Source organism: Orcinus orca, chromosome 9 (genome assembly GCF_937001465.1).
Source record: "Orcinus orca chromosome 9, mOrcOrc1.1, whole genome shotgun sequence".
Lineage (NCBI taxonomy): Eukaryota > Metazoa > Chordata > Mammalia > Artiodactyla > Delphinidae > Orcinus > Orcinus orca.
The window spans coordinates 50947509-50958704 of record NC_064567.1 but is presented as its reverse complement, the minus strand read 5'-3'; the positions used below and the strand labels follow the sequence as shown (position 1 = coordinate 50958704).

The 11196-nt window shown below is 41.6% G+C and overlaps 1 protein-coding gene and 1 pseudogene across 4 annotated transcripts in view; one reads left to right on the top strand and one right to left on the bottom strand.

The window, feature by feature from the left end:
• The first annotated feature begins 369 nt into the window (after positions 1 to 369).
• The window catches only part of PALS2 (protein associated with LIN7 2, MAGUK p55 family member), a 109701-nt gene continuing 98874 nt past the window's right edge, over positions 370 to 11196 (top strand). For 2 of the 4 annotated variants that reach the window (XM_004265638.3, XM_033420553.2), the window contains exon 1: positions 370 to 498. The gene's annotated coding sequence lies outside the window, so the exon portion shown is untranslated. Of the gene's footprint in view, positions 499 to 1016; positions 1176 to 11196 lie in introns of those variants that run through there. The other 2 variants (XM_033420555.2, XM_033420557.2) reach the window with 2 other exon arrangements.
• LOC125965362 (uncharacterized) overlaps positions 383 to 11196 on the bottom strand; it is a 49846-nt pseudogene continuing 39032 nt past the window's right edge.

Genomic DNA, 11196 nt, shown 5'->3' with positions numbered 1-11196 from the left:
CCGGGACGCCACCGTCTGCGGGCGCTCGGAGGGGGCTCCACCTGGTCGCCGCGCCGCGGCCGGAGGGGCGGGGCCCGGCTTCCCCGAGGCGGCGGCGCCTCCTCGCTCCCGAGCGCGCACTCCCCGGCGTCCGGCGCACGCGCGAGGCCGGGAGAGAGCGCGCCGCGGCGGCGGCGGCGGCGGCGGCGGCAGCGGGAGGGGGAGGAGGAGGAGGCGGAGGCGTTGGCGGAGGCGGAGGAGAAGGGCGGCTGAGGGGAGGCTGGCCGCGCGCGCGGTGGTGGCGGCGGCGCCGGCGACCTGAGCCGGGCGGAGTGGAGAGCGACGGAGGGGGCGGAGAGAGAGGGAGGCGGAGGGGAGTGAGAGCCGCATTTCCAGTTCCCAACTACGAGTCCGGAGTTTGTAGATGGGGCTGCTCGGCGGCGTCTGCGGCTGAGGAAGAGCAGCGGCGGCGGGAGGAGGGGAGCGACGGCGGCGCGGAGGAAGCCGAGGTGCGAGCCGGTGAGTTGCCGGGGCCCCCACGTCTCTCGGGTAACGGTCTAGCCGCGCGCCGAGCTGGCCGGGGGGCGCCCTGTTGCTTGCGGCTTCGCGCCACGCGGGGACCCCGGCCCGCCCCGCCCCCTCGGCACCTGGGCTCGGGCGGGCGGCGGGGGCTGTTCGGCTCGTCTCGCGCGGGAGGGGCGCGCTCTGCGGGGCCCCAGGTTCCCGGGCTGCGGCCGTGCGGGCTAGCCGGCCGAGCGTGGCAACGTGTCTGGCCCATGCTGCCGGCTGCCGCGCCCCGCTCTCCGCCCGCGCTCCCCGGCGCGGCCCGGGCGGGGGCAGGGCTGGGGCTGGGGGCGCGGGGCCCCCTCCGAGAGCCGGGCGCGGGCGCCTGCACCCTCTGCGGCGAGAGTGGCGTTAAAGCATGAATGGAGAGCCGCGCCGGGGACGGCGGTTGCCGTGACTGACACCTTCGGAGTCGGTGCCCAGTGGGGGCGACTCCGCCGGCCTCTGGCTGCCTCTCGAGCTCCGAGTTCTTGGGGGAGGAGGCTTTCGGCGAGTTCTGCTGCCACTTCCGAGGCACGAGACTCCAGTTGTTTGGCCAGAGTGGTTTTGGGCCGAGCACACGCTGCTCCGGAGGCGTTTGCGGCTGAGGCAGTGCTTTCCGATTCTGAGTACGTTGGTCTGGAACCAGAAAGGTGCTGGCTTTTTTTGTTTGTGGCTTTTTGGGTTTTTTTTTTTTTTTTTTTTTTGGCTTTTTTGGCGGGGTGGAGGGCCAGGAGCGAGTCGATGGAGGGATCTCACGGTCGGCGTGATGACAGGATGTGGATTGGTTGGTGGGTGTTTTGGCAGAAGGACTTTTTAACACTTTCTTGGGAGTTTAGTCTCAATCTCCCCAGTTCCTTGGATTACGGCTCGAGATTACATCCATTCAACTTCCATCCGTTGGGGCACGTAAAAGGGGGGTGGGGGCAGGCGAGGAAGGTAATTGAAGGCTGATGGGGAAGCTCAGAAAATTCTCCGCATTACTTATAAACAGCTGGTTAAGGTCAAGCTAATCACGTTTTACTCTTTTTCCATGCCTTTGGGGATGGTTGGAATTTTACTTTGTGCTTCCTGTCTTGGTCTTCTTGTTATATGGCTCGGAACAGTGGAGGTGCGTTAAAATCGCTCTTCAATGGGAGTATGGTTTAGCAGCCATTCCTTCCAGTGAAATCTTTCAGATGGTCGTTGGGAAACTTCCGTATGCCGAATATTTTAGGAGAGGTAACACGCTGTTAACCAATGCGGAGATAGTTGCAGTACGCAGGTGTAACAACAGACCTCACGGTATTATTGTATCAGGCCTGATTATAGTCATGTCTTCTGAGGCCTGATTACAGTAAACAAAGAACTTTTGTGGATTGTGTCATTTTTGAGGTCATCTGTATCTGAAATCTATCATGTATTTAAATTCATGTTTAAATAGACGTTTGCACAATGTATTACTCTTTAAGGTCTATGCTGCTTTTAGTTTAGACTAGGGTTACATAATATACAAGTGGCAACATTTTTAATAGCTCTGTTTTTGTCCTATAGAGATTGCACACTAAATATGCAAAAAAAAAAAAAAAACGATTCCGGGATGTCTGTGTGTGTCATTTTCTAATTGATGCCACTCAGTTGCTTTTCCACTTGGAATTTCAAAATGAATTTTTTCTTTTTTTACATTCTAAATTATATGAACACTAGAAAAATTAGGGGCTTAAGCAAGTCTGGTAGCTCTATATAAGACAGCGTCATTTTTTGTTGTTCTGTAGGCCAACTGTTGGATTTTTTTTTTAAACGAATCATATTTTTCTTAAACATTCATGGGAGCAGTTTGCATTTTTCCTGAGTCTCATTTAAGGCTGAAATTGTTCCAGAAGACTACACAGCCTGCTCTCTTCCTCCTCCCCCCACCCCTCCTTTTTAGCTTGGGATAACCAAGAAAATCATAATTGTGAGACTCCATGTATGTTATCTATATTCTGCTTTTAAAACTGAAGTTGTTTGAGCATTTACCATCCCTTTATATACTTTACCATTTAATAATAGATGGTGAGCAGAAGACAACTGAGATTTTAATTAAATGCCCTTCACTTTTTTGACATCCAAGCTTTGTTAAAAGTAACATCAGAAAATTATTGCAAGTTACAAATAATACAGGGTTAGTGCCGGTCAAAGGCTACCTAATTATAAAAACACCAAGAAAATAAATATTAAAAGAGGCAAGAGGAGCCATTTGTACTTTTTATGTCACTCGCTGTATTATAAATTACCTAGTCCTAGGTGGTTTTTTAAAAAGAGTGTCTTGCAAATTAGACATTAGGTTTTTAGCACTGGTTATAATTTTCTTTAACAAGGTGGTTCATTTGGTAAGTGACTAAATTTGTATCAGAACATCACTTCAGGTAGACGTAGTTAACTTGCAAGGGATGTGCTCGTATTTATTTCTGGAGGAATGAACACCTGCCCATTACATAAAACAAATACTGGGCTGGGCTGAGGATATCATTAAATTATTCCTAAAAAATTATACTGAGAAAAAAGAACCTATAGATTCTTTCCTTCCAAAAATAGTGTTCAGATTTATGATATCATAAGAGCAGAAAAGCATACGAGGTCTCTTCACTGATATGGTGCTAGTATTGAATTAAAGATTTGATTTCTTCATTGTAGTTACCGGATTCTGCATAGATTACTTTTGGTCAGTCTCACAGAAGCTGCGATCATTTCCCAACTCTTCCTGTTATTTGTATGTGAGACCACTGGGGGGAGACTTTACAATTTAGGTTGACCGTATCCCTCCCTCCCATACACCGCTACTAATAATCCCTGAGCACTTTGCCAAACTGCTGCAAATGCGTTGAGGAGGATGCCCTCAGAATCAAGTCTTGATCAAGGTGTCTAAATGACTTTTATTTCTTTAACTCACACCACACTCAAAAAGTACCTCTCTTTATAGATTGTGTTATTAACAGTCTACTTTTTGGTTACGTGGGCTAACTAAATATCTAACATAGTGAAAGATGAGATTCATGAATACATTAGAGCTTTCAAAGATCTGACTTTACTGATATTAATCTTAGAAGCAGTGCAGGTTTAATTACTTGCTTTGCGTATATAGATATTAGTTGTCCGGAAAGATCTGGAGAGAACACCATCTTATGTGAGCTGTACTGTATCCAAACCTCTTAAAGCTGATTGTTCTCCTAATTTAAAAAGCTTTCAGAGGAAAAGATATTGAAGCATCCTTTGTACCTAATTTTTATCACATAGGGGAAGTTCTTCCTTTATCTTAGTAATAGAGATAAGATCGAAACCCACAACTTTGTTGACTATTAAGCTGTAGCTATTCTCAAGAGGTACAATAAAGTCAAAGAAGTCTAGTTTCCAGTTTTCTCTTCTGACAATATTTAACTTTGTTAACGTCCAATTCAATAATAGTGAACTTAGCAAAGGATGTTATTTTTATAGTAGTTTAGAAAGGACTTAAGTTTTTAAGTTCTTCTTTAAGACCTTTGTGCAGCCTTGATCATAGTATATAGATTCATTCACAGTATAAGTAGTACAGAATTTGAAGTAGTTTCTACCATCTTTCCTAGTTTCTTCTTTTTTAAGATGGCTTTGCATTTTTTTCTTAAAACATTTCATAATCCTCCAGAAGAGATATTTTCTGCTTAGGAAATGCTCATTCCTAGCTAACCTCAACATTGTGTTTAATACTTGGGAAGTAGTTTCTAAAGGTCTGTGAAGTTATCACTGATGCAAAGCAAAATGAGAATTAAAGACAATGTAGTGAGTTTTTCATAAAGCTGAAGTTATTTTCAAATCCTTTCCTCTGCCTACTAGTTCCTATACATGGTCTGATTCCTACTTACTTTACCAACTTACGCTTTTTCCTCTTAGATCAATTACTCCATTACCACTTCTTTATCATTCCCCCTTGTTCACTATATTCCACCTACACTGCCCTTCTTTTTTTCCCTCAGAAATGTCATGGCTTGTTCCTGACTTAGGTCTGTTCCCTCTGCCTGGAATTCTCATCCTAAAGCATGACACAACTGGCTCCTCCTCATTTCAGGTTTCAGTTCAATTACATTCTCAGATGAGCATTATTATCTAACCACCCTGTCAGAATGGCACCATCCTCATTTCCCTGTATCCCATTACTTAAATTTTTTTCTGCAAACTGTTTACCATATCTGAAATTGTATTTTTATTTTATTATCTGTATACTCTCACTATAATGCAAGGTCCATTAGAACAGTGATTTTTTTCTCTTGTTTAACAGTATATGCCAAGAACTTAGACTTGTTCCTGGCACACAGCTGTCATTAAACATAAACCTTTTTTTAAAATTTGAGGTTCTATCCCTCCTGAGGCTTTGGTGTTAAAATGTTCCTTTATGAAGTGATTTGAGTAGATGATAGTTGTAGTAAGTAGGCCACTTTTGGCTGTAAGTAATAGAAATCCATTCTAACTGGTATGAACAAAAAGTGAGATATACTGTAAAGATGCAGGAGTGCCTAAAGGAATCCAAGGGTTCGGACTCTGGGACTCCAGTGCCAGCTGGATACACTTCATCTCTTCTCTTTACTCTTCACTGTGCATTTGCTTCACGTCTTCTAATGCTGTAGAGGACCACTTCCTAGTCCTCGTAATAGATGGCCACCAGCAGCTCCTAAATGTTCCCTGCACCAGCCCAGACAACAGGAAACAGATTCATCCAGCACCCATCCCTCCCCTGTTCAGCAAACTATACCATGTTATTAGAACTTGCTTGTACTTGCTGTAATCATGTGAAGTAGGATTGGGCAGTCAACCCAAATAGGTGCTGCAGTAATAATTCATTTTCACCCTTGACTACCCCCCCCAAAAGGCTGGTTTCCCCTCTTTTAAATTTTGCTGCTATATGTAGTTGGAAGATTTGAAAAGCACTGTCCTGGGTTTATATAAAAGAAATGTCCTTTTATGGAAGGAATTTACCATTTGGTTGAGGATAATATATACATGAAGGAAAGAAAGTGGCATGAACTGAGGAAAATATTTGCAACTTGTATAACAGACAAAAAGCTAACTTCCTTAATATATGAAGAGTACCTGCAAATTGATAAGAAAAAGACCAACCATAAAGTGGGCAAAGATCATGAACAGATAATTCACAGAAAAGGAAATTCAGATCGTTCTTAAACATATATATCAAGATATTCAACCTCACACACAATATAAATATCAAAAATTTAAACTATGAGATACTATTTTCACCTATTAGATTGACAGATCAAAAAAGTTTGATAGTACATTTAAAAATTTTTTATTTTATATCGGAGTATAGTTGATTAACAATGTTGTGTTAGTTTCAGGGGTACACAGATTCAGTTATACATATACATGTATCCCTTTTCAAATTCTTTTCCCATTTAGATTATTACAGAGTATTGAGCAGAGTTCCCTGTGCTATACAGTAGGTCCTTGGTTATCTGATAGTACTTTTTTTTTTTTTTTTTTTTTTTTTTTTTGCTGTACGCGGGCCTCTCACTGTTGTGGCCTCTCCCTTTGCGGAGCACAGGCTCCGGACACGCAGGCTCAGCGGCCATGGCTCACGGGCCCAGCCGCTCCGCTGCATGTGGAATCTTCCCGGACCGGGGCACGAACCCATGTCCCCTGCATCGGCAGGCGGACTCTCAACCACTGCGCCACCAGGGAAGCCCCTCTGATAGTACTTTTGAAGAGGAGAGAGACTAACAGATGTTCTCACGCATTGCTGGTGGAAGTATATATCAATAGAATTTGATGTGATTGAAATTTCTGAAGATTACTGAGGTAAAAAGAACTACCTGGGAATATGTATAAATTGGTGTAGCTTATGGGAGAGGAAAGAACTAACTTATTTACCTGAACACTAACTTGTGTTGCTTTATTTTTGGCTTTAATCATGAAATAAACCCAGGCTAAGGTAAAGCCAGCAAGATTCTAAAAAACAAGGGCTTCCCTGGATGCAGGGGACACGGATTCGTGCCCCGGTCCGGGAAGATCCCACATGCCGCGGAGCGGCTGGGCCCGTGAGCCATGGCCGCTGAGCCTGCGCGTCCGGAGCCTCTGCTCCGCAACCGGAGAGGCCATTACAGTGAGAGGCCCGTGTACCGCAAAAAAAAAAAAAAAAAAAAAAAAGATTCCACACACACACACACCCCGCCCCCCAACACACACACAAAGGAGATTTTTTTTTAAGGATCATATTCAGTTCCCCTTCCCAGATCTCCTTTTCTTCTACTCTAGTACTGGTGAAGTTTGTGTCTAAATCACTGAGATTTCCATATACTTTGTATCTTTTCAGAGCCTTGTACTTTGTTAGCTACTTAGTAACACTTAAGTAAAGATTGAAGTGAACAGGGCTTAGCTTATTGGCTTTTTATAGCCACTTTATAATTTTATGCTTTTGGAAATCTTTTGTAAAAAATGATTTATAATTTCACTTAATATATGTACTTCAGATTTTATTACAATAAATGGTCATAGAACACTTTTATAAGTTTATTATATAATATATTAATGGAACTTTTACATGGTTACTTTGTTCTATGAAATATTGTTAGATCTTAGTTGGGTGGGAAAAATGTTGTGGAAAGATGGGGGAGGGCAGCTGAAATTCATGGACCTTTCTAGAAAAATTTGTGAGAAAGCGTGAGGAACATGACTGAGCAGATCAGGGCCACATGCTTAGGAAAGGAAAAGTAAAGAGTGAGGGATTTATAGAAAGTCTGTGGTGGAACCCAGAGGGGCTACATCTTGGGAGAAGTTTTAACCTAGGAAAGTGCTGTTGATTTAGTTGATTGCATACTTTGAGGATACATTATATCCTTCATGAGACTTTAATTCTGTGGGTCTTTTGCCACGAATTGGCTCTGATACAGGGATTCTCTACCTGAGTGGGTATCAGAATCCTTTAGAGTTATCTCACACCAAAGGATTCTAACTTAGTAGGTCTGGAGTGGGGCCAGAGCATGTTTATATTTTTTAAACCCCCAAGAGCCAATATTTGTAAAATAATACATCCTATAAAATATTCTTTTTAACGACTGAATCAGTCAGCATAGCTTTTATGGTCCTTTACCATTTAGGTAACTAACCTCAGAAGGTCTGTCTCACCTTGGTCTCTACTTTAGCCAGATTGATAGCTCTACAAGCATCTAATTGATTTCAATTGCTTTGCTCACTTTCATGCTTTCCCCTTCTTTGCCCCCTTGTTTCTTCTCTGCTAATAAATGTTTAAGCTTGCCTCCCCCAAGAAGCTGTCTTTGGCTGGCCTCATCCACCATTTATCTTTTCAGTATAGGACAAATTATAACGTAACACTGACATAGCTGGTAGGTACACATTATATGAGGGGCTGATGCATGTGTTTTCACTCCTGAGTCTTGTGTATGTATTCCCCTGTTTTACTGTTTGAACATCCTTATTTTTTCCTCTTGCTACCAAGAGCTTGGAGCTTAGACAGAGTTGGCTTAGTATCGATAATGGCATCGACAATATATTTGAATGCTTACTATGTTTCAGGAGCTTTGCTAAGTGTTCTCCACACATTATCTCATTTGCTTATCAACAGTTTTTTAAAAATCAAAAACCCTTTTCTGATTGAGTTAGTTTCCTGTGGCTGCTGTAACAAATTGCCACAAACTTGGTGGCTCAAAACAAAAGAAGTTTATTCTCTCACAGTTTTGGAGGCCAGACATCTGAAATCAGTATCATTGGGCCAAAACAGGGTGCTCCCTGCAAAAGCTCAAGAAAAGACTATGTCCCTTGCTTCTTCTACAGTTGCTGGTGGTGCCAGAATTCCTTGGCTTGTGGGTGCATCACTCCAGTCTTCAAGGGCAGAATTGCAAATCTCTCTCAGCTCTGTTCTTATCACATTTTCCTGTGTGGGAGAGAAGGAGAACTCTCTCCTTGCCTCTCTCTTATAAGGACACATATGAGGCCCCCCCTATTGTTCCAGGATAATCTCCCCATCACAGGATCCTTAATCACAGCTACAAAGATCCCTTTTGCAAATAATGTAACATTCACAGGTTCCAAGGACTAAGACATGGATATCTTTTGACTGGAGCTCTGGGTCAACATTCTTATATAAACTTGTGTATTATCAGTGATCCTAACTTAGGAGCAAAAACTTAAAAGTTTGTGAAGGAATCTGAGTGTAGGATCCTTGTAGTGTTTTGTGACTCCTGGATTGTTTACAGCTGTCTTGCTTACACTTAATTATACAACAATTTGGATTTTTTGTTTTCTTGTTTTGTCACTTGCTTTCTTTGGGTTTTTCCAAAGCATTCAACTTAGTTTTCATATGAAGAATAATATAACTCTCATGGTCTTGTATCAAATACAACATATATATATGTATATGATGTGTGTGTGCGCGCGCATGTGTATGTGTATAAAGAAATCCAATTTCGTACAGAAAAGAATGGCTCTCTAAGATATTGCAAGTTCATCTTCCAGTTGTAGCTCATTTAAATAGCTTCTCATCTGGTGATACGGTGAGAGCTATTGTCACAGTTACTTCCAGATTTTTGGAAGTTTTAGAAAATTTTAATACTATAATGACAGTTTATAAATTACTTTATTGCTGTTACCATCTTAATGCTTGAGTTACTTTTCATTAACTGTAACAAATATTATTTGGGGTTTTGCTTACTAGCAAAACATTTTCACTGTTTCTTATATAGTGAAATGATACAGTTTCTTGAAACTGGGTACTTTATTATTTTTTTACTCAGCAAGGCAAGATAGTTAGCGATATGGGTTGTAATTCCAGTTTTTCCAACTTCCAGCTCTTTTACTTTGTTCAGGACACAGAGCTCTGTGTGGTATAAACAATACACTTGCTGGCAGAGATTCTGGTGTTACTACTAAACTCAATATACCTTATCTCTAAAATAGGGATTATAACATCTACTTTATAGGGTTGGTGTAAGATTTTAATTGGATAATATATGTAAAGTGTCTAGCACAGAGTCTGGTACAGTAAATATCAGTATCCTTTTCTTCTCTTACTGTTTGGTACAGTGTTACATGTACAGTGGATAATATTTGTTGAACAAATATGTCTTCAGTGCCTTTGCTTGATTCATACTTTCACTTTTTTCTTTCCAGTGTAAGAGCTATGTCTGTTAGTAAATATTTTTTAAAAGAACTTTGCTTTTAAAGTAGTCCAGTAAGTTATGTGCTGTTGACTAAAGTTAATAAGTCTTATTTTTATATGACATTTCAGTGTGTTTACAAAGGCAAGTTAAATATTGGGTGGAAAGATGACTATGTAACCTCAAAAATTCCTTCCAACGTAATCTAAAATTTTTATAAAATTCACACAATCCTGAGTTTTCCTCCTGCTTTCCCCCTAAAATCTAAAGAAGTAAGTAGTGTTTGAAAATGTAGCACTTTGTTTGGAATGAAGAAAATGACCATACTTATAATATGTTCATAATGGTCCATTTATCATATAATAGGAATTCTTTAGTATTTGGAATGAATGTTGCTGTCTTCAAGTGGATTTGTCTTTATTTTACCTTGAATATGTATTTTTATATACATACAATAAAATGTTTTACAGGAAGTTTCATTTTACATAAAACTATTTGCCTTTTTATTCATCTATTAAATATCCTGTCTGGGACTTTGGTATAAGAAACTTGGGTAGCTGAGTTAAAGAAATTTAATTCATTGAAGTTGCTTATTTTAGAAAGTAAATGATGGTCATGCGTAATTTTATATAAGTTGATTCAGATGTTTTTTGTTTGTTTGTTTGTTTTTGTTTTTTTGCGGTACGCAGGCCTCTCACTGCTGTGGCCTCTCCCGTTGCGGAGCACAGGCGCCAGACGCGCAGGCTCAGCGGCCATGGCTCACGGGCCTAGCCGCTCCGCGGCATGTGGGATCTTCCCGGACTGGGTCACGAACCCGTGTTCCCTGCATCGGCAGGCGGACTCTCAATCACTGCGTCACCAGGGAAGCCCTAAACCACGTTTTTAAGAAGGTTGGAACACTCTGGGAGGCACATGGGCAAAGCCATCAGAGTATGTGCTTGCCATCCTTAGCACTGGGTTCTTGAGAAACCCAAGGTAGAGAAATTTTCCCTGAAGGAATTTAAACTGTTGTGGGGGAAATAGGATTAAGGAGTCTGAGATTGTGAATGAACCCTTAAAAACCTTATAAACTTTTAATGTCCTCCCAGTTAAAACATTAAATATATCAAACAAATTATCGATGACATTTTATGCAATTCCGTTTGGAGATCCGGGTACTATACAACTAGTTTCCATTTACCACTACTTCCTTGAAAGAAATGTTTCAGGATTTCCAGTCTTGGGGTAGCGGGGGACAGGAAATGCTTCATAAATCCTAAGAAGCATTTTTTAGAACATCTTATTCAGAGCCTTTCTTATTTTCACTTAGAGGTTACTAACGTCAACTTGTGTTTCTAACTGTTGTTTTAGAGGTAGCATAACTTGGATATTTGAGGTAAAAGAATAAGCTTTTAGTAACCTTTATTTAACTCAGCTCTCTATAGTCAAGTGGGTATTTATAGTTCCTTTCGGTCCGTGGTAACCTCATGCCAGTTCATGTCAGAACGTGACATAGTGGGACACTGACTTGGCTCTGATTGTCCTTCCATTCTCATCTCTGTTCTCTCCTTCCCAACAG